Genomic DNA, 14,013 nt, shown 5'->3' with positions numbered 1-14,013 from the left:
GATGAGCCATTTCTGGGGGGTCAGTCAAAGGTTCAAGTTGAAGTTGTGGTCATAGGGCATCCGGTGCAAACATTTACAGAGACATTCAACAGGGTACGGGAATTGCCAGTAGAGGACTTTTGGGAAAGGATTATACATATCAAGACAGATCTTATGATGTTGAAGCCGAGTTTGGACAGTCCGAGACACTGTATTACAAGAGAATGGAAAAATTGAGGAGCTCATAGGGGTATGTGCCGAATCAATGACCCAATTGTCTAGTGTTGAAGAACAAATCAAGTCCCTCACAAGGCAGCATGACAAGTACAGTTGGGAGTTCCATAGTAGCCCTCTACAGGAGTACATAGATAAGGCTTGCAACACTATAAAGCCCCCCTTATACATTGGGAAGAGCAGGGCAAAGTTCTCCAAATGCATCATGTTGGGTGACCGAGTGGAGCAGCATGAGTTGAGCGTCGAGCAGCATCAACATAGTAGATTTGCAAGTATTCAACCTTCCCAAGGCATGGATTGGCGAGAAATTATGAGTTGGTACTCTATTGATGGGTTGATTCCTAGGAGGACACTCACAGCCAAGGGCATATTGCAGTTTGGGCCCTTTGGCACGAGCAGTGATGGAGGGCTGAGATGGTACCATAACCCACAAGTCCCAAGATTTAGGTGGCATTGGGATCCCGGAGAATCCATTTGGGCTAGGATTGGTCGAAGGATTGTTTGGGATCCAGATGAATCTATCGAGGGAAGGAGTGGTTGGAGGATCATTTGGGGTTCAGGTATCAAAGGATCCATTCAAGATCATGTAGCATGGAGGTATGGAATAGCACACTGGGTTGTATGGGATCCTAGTATCAATACTTTTGTTGTGGATAGCAGTGAATTGCTTGAGGGCAAGCAATCTTTGGGTAGGAGGATTTGTAATATTCCCTTTCTTGATTTGGTCAAAATGGACAAAATTTGTCCATGGTATTTACAATGGTATTTTCTCATGGTGTCAGCCCATGGTATTTGCCTTCGGTTTTTGAGGGAAAATAATAAAATAGGGTCTTTAGAGAGTCCATCAAGCCTATAAAAGGGGATAGAAGTTAAGCATTTGGATCATTCGGGTTCATCTATCTTGCTATATTTTTCTTGAGAACTTGGCAAAGCCGGTCCCAGTTTGATCCTAAGGACGAAAACCCCGTGGGTGTTATTTTGTCTAGTGGATCCATCCAGGGTCCACGATTGTGCTCCAGTGCATTTGTCATCTCTTCGATAAACAGTGGTACGTGCCATTGTAGGGGTTTGAAATTTATTGTATGGCATGTACAATTTCTTCAGTTATTAATATAAATAAACGCTACATTTTCAGATCTGTTTTGTGTTTGGTATTTTTACTGCAAAATTTTTTAGATCTAAATTGTATCAGATCTGTTAGAAATTGTGGTGTTTGGGATAGCAATAAGAGGTCTAAACTAAAATTTTAGATAAAAATTTGTTTGCTCAAATATTTATATTCAAACATTGGTTAAAAGGTGCATAAGTTCTTTGGTCAAACTAATTTGATGTTCAGTCAAAACCAAACAATCGCTATAGTCCCTGCGTTGCCGAAGGCAAGGACTAATAACGCAGAATTCAGTTTTAGCTTCTCTACTAAGGAATTTGACGTTTTGTATCTTTGGCTTATTCATCTTTATATATTTGAAATAGAACAAGGCGGATCGCTGCGAAGCAGCTAATCCCTGCCTCTTTAAATAATTAAAAGATCTTGCATAATGTCACAAGATTCTGTATAATGTGACAAGATTCTGAAATGAAATGATATTTTAAGGTCCACGAGACTAAAAATAGTCTATGAGACCATTAGTTCCCTGTTTTTCACTCTTTGCAATTCAGTCCTTTTCCGATTCAAATTGATGATGAGCTGACCCAACCTTCCAACAATCCCCACACCAAAAAGACAATGCCAAGAAATTGATGCTAACATGTTCTCATAACTTTCCCTGATGTCTTTGAATGCATCACATTCCAAAATGAAATGTTTTTCTGATTCCACAGCCCCAGACGTGCAAACTGTACACACCCGTTCTTCCCAAACTTCTTTAGGCCTTTTCCACCGTCATGTTTCACACCGAAGTTGATGTGAGTTGGTCCTTAATTGAGCAATAAGAACCTTTGCCCTCCGCGAAATGCTAGCTCCAATGAAATGTTTTTGTTGTAAATCACACATAGAGTTGAATTCCTCAATGCAATATTTCTTCTTTCTACCCAACTCTTTTCCCCATACCTTTTTACGAAACTTCTCCATAACAAAATCTTTTAGCTCCTTGCTATTTGTGGGATAGGAATTGAGGTAGATATTCCATTTTCGCTTCCATGTGTAGTTTTGTTTCATCCATGTTTTCTTTCTTTCACTCATGCCTTCATTGAACATAACATTAGGCCATCTACCTACTCTCATTTGTTCAATTCTTTTTAGGTGTCTTATGAGCCGCACCATAGCAATTGCTTCAATGGAAGTTGCTCCTGTTTCACTCAACATTATCTCATAAGGTCGAACTTTTTATTTTGAACTTGTTCATGATCAAGCGTTTCTGGATTTTCTCAATTTGTTTCCATTTTGAGAAGGGAGTGTTGCTAGCCCACAATTCACACTCATATAGCATCACTGGACAAACTAGGAGTCCAAAAAGCACTTTAATCGTTTTCCAATCCCATAACTTTGTCTCTCTACATTTGTTTTGAAGAGCATATAATGCTTTCCACCCTAATTCTCTTCTTTCTGCAGTCCTCCCAATTGAGTTTGTTGTTGAAATCAATCCCAAAATACTTGTACTCATTTACTTCTTCAAGAATGTTTTCTTCAAAGAAGTATGCTGGCTTTGCTTCCTTTTATTAGAAAAAATCATTATTTTGGTCTTACTAGTATTGACTTGCATCCCCACTGCTCTACAAAAATGCTCAAGGGCATATAAGTGCATTTGCAACCCATGGGCCGATTTAGAAATCAATACAATATCATCAGCATATAAAAGAAGCTTTATCACAAACTCTCCCAACCGAACACCATCTCCAACTTGCAGATTTAGCCACTCTTCCAATTTATCAATATATAGACCAAAAAGAGTGGGGGATAGAGGGCAACCTTGCTCGACTCCAATGTCACTTCTAAAGCTTTCTGAAATACCTGCTGAGGTTCTAATTTTGACTTTCACTTCTTCATAAAGTCTATGGACAGCGACTCTATAATGCATAGGAATTTCAAGTTCTTCCATTCTACGCCACAACTTATCCCTAGGTATTGTGTTAAATGCTTTTTTGAAGTCAACAAAGCAGCAAAACCCTTCTTCTTTGTCCTCCCAAATCTTTTCAACAATGTGTCTCAACGTGATGCCATGATAGAATGTTTCGGCCTAAAACTCGCTTGTCCTCTTGCCCTCTTTTCTTTTACTTCTGCCCACTTGCTAATTCTGTCTTCTACCGTGCTGCCAAAAAGCTTTGCAAACAAAGGATTGATCATAATTGTTCTATAGTTGGATGGATTATTAATGTCTCCACTTTTAAAAAGGGGTATTGCTAGACTAGTTGTCCAGTCTCTTGGGAATCCTTGCTGAATGATGTTGTTGAATATTTTCATGATGTGCGGTGCAAGAGCGTTCATGTGATGTATAACAAGTTGCAGGAGTCGTCAATATTGTTTTCTTCATATAACATATAGATTTACTAAATCCCTTTTAAAATTAAAAATAAGTCCATACTTCCCCATTGATCTGTTTTCTTTTTTGGCAGATAGGGGCACATATACTAAACCTATTATTTGATGAATACAGTGATGGATGTGACTCTGCCTGTCCGATAAACGTCCATACAGGCAGCAATCATAGATCCGTTGTAGTCTAGCTGGTTAGGATATTCGGCTCTTACCCAAGAAACCCGAGTTTGAGTCCCGGCAACAGAATTTTACTTTTTTTCAATCTGTAACATTGCGGAGATCTTCTGGGTTTTAAATGCATTTGTATAGTCTTCTCTATCTCCTGTCAAATTGGCAGGGGCTATCATTGCTTGCAATCCAGCACCATCATGAATAAGTCTGCAATACATAAGCCAAAAAATTATCATCACGATTTACTGAAGGATATCCATACCAAAGGCATCAAAACAATAATATTATACGAAATAGTGGTCCAATTTTGAAACCCCAATAACTTCTGAACCATCTAAGAAGATTGGCTGTAAAGAATAACAGATATGTTGAATATGGGGAGGAGGCATTATGAATCAGTCTGCAATACATATACCAAAAAATAATCATCATGATTCACTAAATGATATGCATATCAAAGGCATCAAAACAATAATATTATAGAAATAGTGGTCCAATTTAGCTAATGATGTTAATGAAATGAGGGGGTAATTGAACAACAGCCAAATCCATAGCATCATGAAATGCAAAACCGATCACAAGAGGCTAAGCTATGACTTACCAATCATCACAGTTCTGCTGTTTCCTCCAATAGAATCCTGTAAATTTACAAGAATTAGCAGGATGTTAAATAAAAATGAAAAAAACACTAATTAATTCAAGCTACAATCAACACTGACTTCACTTATTCAACAAAGCTTAAATAACCTCAAATTTAACCCACAACAACCCCTATTGGCAGTTTCATCTAAGGTTGTTGGTTGAAGCAAGTAGCTATGGTTTAAGAGGTGCAATGGTGAAGTTTTGCATTCCAAAAACTTGTGCAACATGTATATCTTGTGATGCCAATGCTTGCAAAATAAAATGTGTCTTTGGCTTCAAAGTTTATCAATACCATAATCCACCCAAAGATAACAAAGATACTTGCTAAAGAAAGAACTACTTTTAAGTCCTGCTTGCAAATTGCGAATTGACAAACTGACAGGTTTTCAATGTACTAACATTTGCCACAGACAAACTGTTAATTTACAAAGGACATCAAATTAAGCTGAACAGATTACATAAGACCATGTTTTTCTTGACACAAGGCTGTCCCAAAGTGGGTGCACACACTAAATTTCCCTACTTTGGCAACAATGGAATCTTGCAAGTGAAATGCATGTCACAGCATCCTAGGTCATATTATATAGGTTGACTCAATTGTTTGAAGTTAAGTTAGACAAATGCTTATGCAGTTATCCTACTTCAACCCACATTTACATTTCTATGTTGTCAATGTGATTGTTCAGAAATCCTCACCATCAGCATGTACAAATGTAATTTAACAATCCAACTTCAAACAAGAACCTGACAGTTACACATGCAGTTTCTATGAAATTTTTGCATTGTCCAGAGAAAATTTGGGCAAAAAATAAAATAGGGTCCTTTCAATCATCATAAGTACTTTGAAGGAAACTAAAATGGGGTAGAAACTAAAATAACACTCCCTGAATTTATATTATTATAAGAATGATAACAGTGAAGAAGTGCTATTCAAATAGAAGGAGCAAACCTATTTTTCTGAAATTAGTCAAATGACTGCAGTTTCTAAGTAAAGAGGACTTCACTAGGAAACTGAATAGTTGTCCTTTTGGTTTAGAATCGTTCCACAGATAATAATAAATTTGAGTTAGCCTTGACATCCTACAGAAAAGCATAAAAAACATAGAAAGACAGCCATGATCTCGATTCTCAACCACATCGTTGATACGTTTACATGTTACAGTTTGATTGTAAATCCTGGGGAAAAAGATTTGTTGTACCATTTTGCACTTAAGTTTGATACTTCTGTGTAACCACACCCAATTGAGATACATGCATAAAGATCAATCAAAACTTAATTGCAAAGTGCATACCATGGATGACAAACTTGCACACCTCAATATTTAAAAAGCCGAGTCATGATCCATGCAAGATTTGTCTGATCTATGATTCATATGAAATCAATCTACATGGCAAGATTAAGTATTTGCACCACACAAATGATAAAAATGGGGCAGCAAGTGTGATAATTCCCAAAAGTTAGAAACGTATAATAAATTCAAATAATGGGATTTGATATCCATAATTCAGATAGATCAAAATATTTCAGTAATAAATTAACAATCTAAAACTCTTAAAAAATAAAAATATATATGAGCAGAAAAGGATGTCGGAAAATCAAGGTAGTTGTAGATTATTAATTGATTCTCCTTATTTGATAATAACTTGTGATATTTGTTGGCTTTTATTATTTAGTTTTTACTCTTCATCAAGCAATTACCAAAACATGAAGATCACAAAGACACAAGATATAGGCTCCAAGCCAGGGAAAAACCCCACAATTGGGGAAAACCTAAACAATCCTCTTCTTATAGAATCAGATCAAAATGAGACCTTCAAGACCCAAAGACCAAGACCTCCTCCAAGCACCAAGTCAGCCCTCAAAAAGTCTTCCTTAATCAAGTCAAAGATGATCAAACTTCAAAATCTGGTCCAAGTCAAGACTTTGGTCCTCCATCTCAAGTCTACAATTCAGACTTGCAACTCTTGGCTTCTTGCAATTATCCAAAAACCCTGGCTCGCACATGTGAGCAGAAAAGATTAGATTTGTTAGGTCTTCTTTCTTCTAGGGTTTTGAATCATAAAGATTCTTATTTGTTAGGATGATTAATCTCTAGATTAAATCAACCCTTATCATACTATCTATCTTTTTTTCACTTTGGTAAAACCCTAATCCTTAGGGTTCACTATAAAAACGCTAACCTTTTTATGTTTAGGGTTTTTTTATGTTATGATGAAACCCTAGCCTTTTAGGGTTTGTTGTTGATATCTAGAACATATGATAAAATCCTAGCTCTTTAGGGTTGATGACAAGACCTTTGTAAGAAGCTTATTTAAGGAATGAAACCCTCGGTTTATATACGTCTGTATAATTGAAACTTAACTTGATTATTGTGTATCTAATATTTAAGTTTTGATTATTATTTCTAGGGTTTTCGACAAAACCCTAGTAGAAATTGATGTAATATTCTAGAAACCCTAGATGTAAAAAAATTTCATTGAGATCCTAACTTGATTTAGTTGTTGGTACCTAAAGTTTAGTTTTGATGATGATATCTAGGGTTTGTGGCAAAAACCTATTACCACTCAAACTAGCAGGGGACCTAAAAGGAAAATGCTAGACCAAGGGCAACAAATGGAGACTTAGCCCACTGTCACCTCAGCTAAGGCTCCCTTCTATTTACAGACTTTCACCGATAGGAGGAGACCCAGTATATTATGGAGTCACCGATGAAGGATAAGTCAAAGAGATGATGGGGGTGACCTAAATAATCTCTTTCCTGGAAGAGTTAGAAAGATAAGGCTTGCTTGCTTTCTAAGCAAGGTACAATGTCTTCTAGGGAAAGGAAGCAAGGTACAATGTCTTCTAGGGAAAGGAGGGGTTAGGTTTATGGCTTATAAAAGAACTTCCCAATCCCTACAATCCTTATTCTAATTGGCATCCCGAATGGTTCTTGAAGAATTATCTTTTCAAAGGAACGGGACCACACAGGACCAAGTGGACCTAGTCTAGGATAGGAGGAATGAGTATGCAAAACAATGATGTTCTTACCCTAGACAAGGTGGGGAACGGACCAAAGAAAGAATTTTTACTTGAAAGTGTTGAGCTGATCCTATGAGGTACTAGCCTTTGGGATGCTAAGGTAAAGTTTGATCCCAGAACTAGGGCTTGGCTTTTCTCCCAATTGTTGAAATTTCTAAGTCTAACCCGTTAGAAATTTTCCTGCACTATTTGGTTTATTTCTCCTACTTGTTTAATTACTGAACAAGTTATTTAACCATATAAATACTGAAATAAACACAATGCAGTCTCAACCATCTACAGATCATCAACTGAAAGAAATAGACAACACCATTATTTTTGGGCAATCATCCCCAGAAAAACCCAACTTGGGAAAATCAGTGCAGCAATTCTGAGGATTTTATTATTCAGCAGATTTTCTTGAGTACAACTAGGTGCCAAACTGGCTCACCTGACAGAGAAATCTATCTGGCACTAATACCTCTCTTTAGAAGCAGATATTCTGAAATTCTACTCCACGAAACTCTCTTCAACGACTCTCTGAGGCTTTGCATCAGCCCTCCTGGCCTCTGCGTTAGCCTGAAACCCTATGCGTCAGCCCTATGATGCTCTGCGCAACCTTTCTGACCCTCTGCATCACCTCTGCATCACTCACGGAGGCCCTCTGGCCCTCTGCGCAGTCACTATGGCCTCTGCATGGCTCCTGCTGGCTCTGCTTCTGCCTCAGCACTGGTCTTCCGACACTATCTTTGCCTCTATGTTATGCACTCATTGCCCCTCACCGTAACTCTAATCACTGGTTTGATTTCTCTTAGCAAACCCCGCTTTAGAAAATCGAACTGATTGATCAATCTGGTGTATCTCCAACTGACCCTCAAGCCTCCTCTTATACATTTTCTGTTGACACTTCAACAACCAAGATTATATCTCTAATCAACAACTAAGATTAGATTTGTCTTGATCCATGTCATTTAGAACCTTCTAACCCAATTTTATATTAATACCCATCAATATTTTTATTTTCCTAAGTTTAGACTTAGGAACCCATTAAAAATATTAATTATTTTAATATCTCCTTCACCAGGTAGAATTCCCTCAAACCATTTATGAGTCTTGGAGATCTCATGTGCTTTAGGCTCTCAACCAATTTTCATGGCTAGAGCACATCCAATGCTACCCCAAATTAACACTCCCTCTTAGCGAGGAATGTGCTCTAGTAATGCTCCACCACTAAGCATCACCTTGATCATCTGGCACCGGTACTTGTGCCGATGCTTGGCCTTCCTACCTAACATCCTCTGCACTGTTGCTCATGGCTCTACCACTGCCACTGTTACAACTGTATGGCAGCTCCCTCTGCATTTGTGCTACTATTGGTCCTTTTTCCTAATACTGCATCTGCACTGCAGCCCTCTCTCCTCATGTTGCATCATGCTTCCTGTTGTCGCACATATTGTCTGGGCAGCGCGACAACGCTTAAACCGGGGGCTGTCACCCTGATCCCTGATCTCTCCGTTTAAGCCGTCTCCCGAGGCTAAGGGGGGTAGACCCTATGTGATAAAGGAAGAGCAACTGTGGACCAGTTGGATTGGGAGACACAGCAAGGCAATTTATCACCTGATTGATTTTAGAAATTGATGTACCAATGCCTTATGGAGTGAATGACTAAATGATTATTTATTAAATGTTTCAGAAATATGAACCTTGCAAAACAATCATTTGTCATCAAATATCCCAAGCAATACAAGCTATTCAATAGACTCATAACGCTTTAATAATGATCCAGCAATTAAATTTCTAAAGATTGAATGCTTTAACCAACCATAAAATTTAAATGCTAACTAGATTCAAATAGTTAATCTTCAAATATAAACATTTAAGGACATTTAGCTATAACACAATAGAAAAAAAGACTTTTAAAAGGAATATTCAATTTTTAATTAGTCCTTTTTTCAAAGTTTTTTTTCTAATATTTTTTTTTTAAATAGAAACTAAAAAATAAAACAAGACTAAATAAAAACCTAAGAATTAAACTTTATATACTCTAAAATCAAATCCCAAATTAAACTAGTACCAAAATCTAACAAAACTTGAAATAAACAAAGCTAAATCTAAAATTAAATAAATCTAAAAATCAAAACAAAATCTAAAATTTAAACCTTTTATGACTTTTTTTTTTAAATAAAATTATAAGCTTAAAATGAAACAAAACTAAAATCTAAATAAAATCTAATCTAAAACTAAACTAACACATATATGCATATATCACAATAATTTAAAAAAAAAAATTAAAATCAATACTAAATAAAATTTAAAATCAAAATCGAAAATAGAAAAAGGCTAAATGAAAAATAAAAAAGAAAGTAAAACCTAAGCTATGCACTAGACTAAAACTTAAATCTAATCTAAATCCAACGCTAACTTCATACAATTCAAAACCTAAAAAAAAAAAAAATCGAATTTTCCTTTTTTATTTTACTGCCTATGCATATGTACATAAATAAATAAAAAAATGTGGCTTTACTTGGCGTTTGGTGTTTTCAAATCTAGCGTGAAGACGAATTTGACGACGGCAGAGAGGACGCGGGAGAGAAAAGGCTGTGCAGAGAGGAGAATGAAATGGCCGGAGAAAGAGTTGCGTTAGGGCTCGCGAGGTAGCATGGAGTTGCGATGAAGCTGCAGCAACGTGGGCAGCAAGGGAATGCGTGGAGAGGGTGAGCACGAGTTAGGACAGCGGATGGGGAAATTGTTGAGCAGTATGGCAGCGTGGAGCTGGAAGATCCATTGGCAGAAGGCGGAAGATGAATGACATGAGGACATTATTGCAAGTTGAGGATGGGAGAGATACACTGAGGCTGACAGCGTGAGGAGAGGAGTGCACGCAGGATGAAGGTTGATTGAGCAAGGGAATGAGGGATGTAGATGAGTGGGGGAAAGGAATCGTAGCCGCAGAGGATTGCAGGTTTTAGGGGCGTATGGGCATCGTGGAGCTGGGGTTTGGCACGCAGGATTAGTGAGGAAAACGCAAGGATGGAGACTGCGTGCCACAGCGTGAGGGTTTTGGCAGCAGAAAGGTGGAGGTTGCGGTGAGAAGGGAAAGCTAGCCACAGGGAGAAAGCAATCACGCGTGAAGGAAGAGATGGACAGTGGATTAGGGTGCGAAATGACCAGCGTAAAGAAACTGAGGGACTGCAGCGTAGGAGTTGGGAACAATCCAGGAGCCTGCCTAAAAAAATTTCGAAAATTTTCCTGCGGAAATGAAACCCCAGCAGACAGATAGCTTGGAGAGCCTCGAATTTCTTCAGAAAAACCCTGCAAGAACTGATCCTGAGGCCAGATCTTACCCTCCAGGGCCTAGATCTGGCTTCAAACAAAAATTTCTTCTCAGACCTGTAACCTGCAATGGCAAAACAGAATACCCAGAAATAATATGCGCAAGAAACAAAACTAAAAACCCTAAAACCTGCTAAATAATCACACTATTCACAGTTTAAAGGCTCTAAATAGCCAGATTTGTCAATGTGCCACAGAAATAAAAAAATTTAAAATTTAATGTGAGGTGCTTCAGAAAACCCTTCGTGCATTCACCAGAAAATTTCAAATGATAAGCCCAAGATCAAAACTAGCTAGGCTCTTCAGAAAATGCAATCCGGGAGTTGGCTGGTTCAACCAAGAACTTCCCCGAACGCCTGGTAATCTCAAAAAAAGGATTTCCTGCACAGTTTAAATCAACCATTAACGAAGAAGGAGAAAACGATACTAAAATCCAAATGTAATGGAGATACCTGCCATCATATCCAAAAATTTAACTACCATTCAAACCCTAGTGACTAAACAAGATACCTGTGTTTAAAATCACTCTTCATCAAGCTATCATCAATGGCTGAAAATAAATTTATGCAGAAAAATAAAACATCTTACAGCAATTCCAGAAGAGTAACACCAGCAAGATTTCAACCCCAAAGTCTTTCTTTATTGCACAAAAAATGACTACAAGAGAGCTTTCTTTAGCACACGACTCTCAGATCGAATGATCTCAAATGACCCCTGACACCCTATTTAAAGGAAAATTTCCCCAATGGCTAGTTCATGTGATCCATGTCAAAATGATCTCGATCGTCAATGAGGATCAAAATCTCTTTTAATCTCATCCGTTGAAATTTTAAATATATTAAAAATTAAAATCTTGCATTTATTTCCTCAAAACTTTGACTTATTATTATTTTATTATTATTTCTTTACTGGACCCTCAAATTTTGCCTTTGGAAAAATCACTTAGGACCTAGGACTATTGAGGGGATAAAACATTTTCTAACCCTCAAGACACTTTACATCATGACCTTTACAATTTTACATCTCAAGGGGGAAAACCCATTTGACATAGACCCTCATCGACTACCCAGTTCTGCGACAGAAATATAATCTAGCAGATCAAACAATTTGTAATAACCTAACCAAATAGTTAGGATTATTTCCAAATTACTTTTACATAGACTCGACCTAGCACACTAGGATTCCCCTAAGATTCTAATGACAAAATCCATTCCGGCTTTGGGGTTAGGCTAAAGGAAAACTCTGCCGACCATAGGTCGATGAGACAAAAAACCTTCCGGAACGTAGATCATCATTAGAAGATTAGGTTTACCTAGGAAAATACATACATGACACAGATCTGCTAAGATTATTTACAATTTACACATGCAGACTGGGTTTACAACATAACATGATTGGGCTGATGATGATAGTCGAATGGCATGGACACGTCGATCAAGCACTATCCCTTTTGCGAAAAAACGGGGTGTACTGTTATGGGTAGTTGACACGTAGTGGTCAACACTTCCTATAGCACTAACACTGCTACTGCTGCACTACAACTCAGTTACTGAGACGATGGTAATTGATCTACCCAACGACTGACATCCTTGTCAGGCTAGAAACCCTGCTGATGCTGAAGCTCTCTCTGTCGCTATCTTGTGCTCCCTCTGCTACCTTTGCGCTGCTGCAACAACTTTGTGCCTCTCGCACTACTGCAAACACTTTTGTGCCTTCCTGCACTGTTGCAACCTCCTTTGTGCCTCTCGCACTACTGCAAACACTTTTGTGCCTTCCTGCACTGTTGCAACCTCCTTTGTGCCTCTCGCACTGCTGCAACCCTCTATGCGCTGCCAGGGGCTACTTCACTCTAGCACTCTCTGTCGCTGTATCCGCATCCGCTTCTACCGACATCCGCCATCCTACTACTGTCACTTCGGGGCTTTCGTAGCCGGATATGATCCAAGAGTTTGGGTACATCAAGGATCCTATCCCTCATTTCCTGTCGTCCTAACTATAGCTCGATGTCTCCCCACCTCTTCTCTAGAGGTACATGAGCACTCATGGCACAATCATCATCATCCTCTACCTCCTTTTCCGCCTTAGCCGACACTGCCTTGGAGTCAGACACCTCTCCCTTATTCTTCTTCATAGGGCACTGGGTTGCATAATGGCCCAGCTCCCCATAGTTGAAGCACTTAATCTGGGAGAGGTCCTTTTTCTTCCTCTTCCCTTACTGCCCCGTAGATGCCAGAGCCGCATCCTCTTCCTCCTCTTCCTTGACCCAAGCTCCTTTTCCACTACTTCCCACCTTGGTCAGTCGTCTGATCTCTTCTTGGTGAAGAGTTGCCCACAATTCTTCCCAATATGGAAGATTCGCTCTGCCCCAAAATGCTTTGGACGAATGTCTCCCATTCCTGGGAGACTATGTTCAGGGCGGTCCTCACCATCAACTCCTGATCCGGCGTGGCCCCTATGGAAGTCAGTTGGTTCTGAATCTCCTGCAACCTATTGAGGAAGTGATCTATCTGCTCCCCCTTCTACATCTGATACAACCGCAGTTGATTCTCTAGTAGCATCTTCCTCTGCACGGAAGTGCCTTGATACAATGTCATCAAGGTGTCCCACATCTCCTTTGTCATATCCTTCTCGGCAATATGCTGACCTACATGATCCTTGACCCCATCAAGGATTATGCACTTTGTCTTGGCCATCACATCCTCATACTTTTCGTTATTAGCTGGGTCGACTGGGATAGCCAAGGTTCTCAAGGCAAAGGCCTTGATGCGATGTATTTCTAGAACAGACAGGATCCTAGCCTTCCGAATGGCAAAGTTGGATGCCCCGTCTAGCCTGTCTTGACCCCTTAGACCGTTCATGGCCATCTCTGCTCTTCTTTTCGACTCCTTTGAGTCTCTACTTCCCTCCTGGAATTACTCTTCTAGACTCCCTCTGAGTCTCGATTTTCCTCCTAGAAATCCTTCTGCCAACAGTCAAATTGCACCTCTCCGATCTCCTTTGCTCCTGCAACACTGATATGGACTTCTTGGCTAAAAATCCACTTAGGTAGCAACTCGATCTGGATTTCTTGGCTAGAAATCCGCCTAGGTAGTGACTCCCTTCTACCTTGGTTTTGTCCCATTATGTACTGTTCTGCCTCAACAGTAACAACACCCCAGCAGTTTCACACTCCATAATC

The 14,013-nt window shown here is 39.1% G+C and overlaps 1 protein-coding gene across 1 annotated transcript in view; it reads right to left on the bottom strand.

The window, feature by feature from the left end:
- Positions 1-3,770: 3,770 nt before the first annotated feature.
- The window catches only part of LOC149171135 (uncharacterized), a 207,739-nt gene continuing 197,496 nt past the window's right edge, over positions 3,771-14,013 (bottom strand). Inside the window, exons 4-5 of the transcript XR_016259010.1 lie at positions 4,461-4,497; positions 3,771-4,066 (exon numbers count right to left, since the gene is read on the bottom strand). The gene's annotated coding sequence lies outside the window, so the exon portion shown is untranslated. The remainder of the gene's footprint in view (positions 4,067-4,460; positions 4,498-14,013) is intronic.

The sequence above is a fragment of the Pinus tabuliformis genome, chromosome 4_2 (assembly GCF_031772625.1).
Source record: "Pinus tabuliformis cultivar Carrire ecotype Pingquan chromosome 4_2, CPIR1, whole genome shotgun sequence".
NCBI classification, from domain to species: Eukaryota; Viridiplantae; Streptophyta; class Pinopsida; order Pinales; family Pinaceae; genus Pinus; species Pinus tabuliformis.
Note: the sequence above shows the minus strand (reverse complement) of the source record. Positions and strands in the feature narration are given on the sequence as shown.